A 529-nucleotide genomic window follows, 5' to 3' on the forward strand; every position below is an offset into this window, starting at 1 on the left:
CCCTAATACCACGACCTCTTCTAAATCCAGCCTGCACATCTGGCAGTTCTCTGTTGACATATTGTTCCAAATGGTTTTGGATAATTTTCAGCAGAATCTTGCTTGCATGTGATATTAATGATATTGTTCGATAATTTCTGCACTCTGTTGGGTCATCTTTGGATTGGGAACAAATATCAATCTTTTCCAGTCAGTTGGCCAGCTGGCTGTCCTCCAGATTTCCTGGCACAACTTAGTGAGCACATTCAGGGCAGTGTCTGCTTGTTGAAATATGTCAACTGATATGCCGTCAACTCCTTGATTTTTGCCAATTCTTTCAGAGCAATTTGAACTTCCTCCTTCATCACCATAGGCTCTTGCTCATATGTTATTTCATTAAATTCTTCTGTGTTAGCCCATTCCTTCTGATACAGTGACTCTGTGTACTCCTTCCATCTTCTCTTGATACTTCCTGGATCATTTAACATTCTACCCAAAGCATCCTTAAGTGTTGCCACCAGTGGCTTGAATTTGTTTTTCAGCTCCTTCA

The sequence above is a fragment of the Elephantulus edwardii genome, unplaced genomic scaffold (assembly GCF_000299155.1).
Source record: "Elephantulus edwardii isolate Elephantulus edwardi_28Jun2011 unplaced genomic scaffold, EleEdw1.0 scaffold00209, whole genome shotgun sequence".
NCBI lineage: Eukaryota > Metazoa > Chordata > Mammalia > Macroscelidea > Macroscelididae > Elephantulus > Elephantulus edwardii.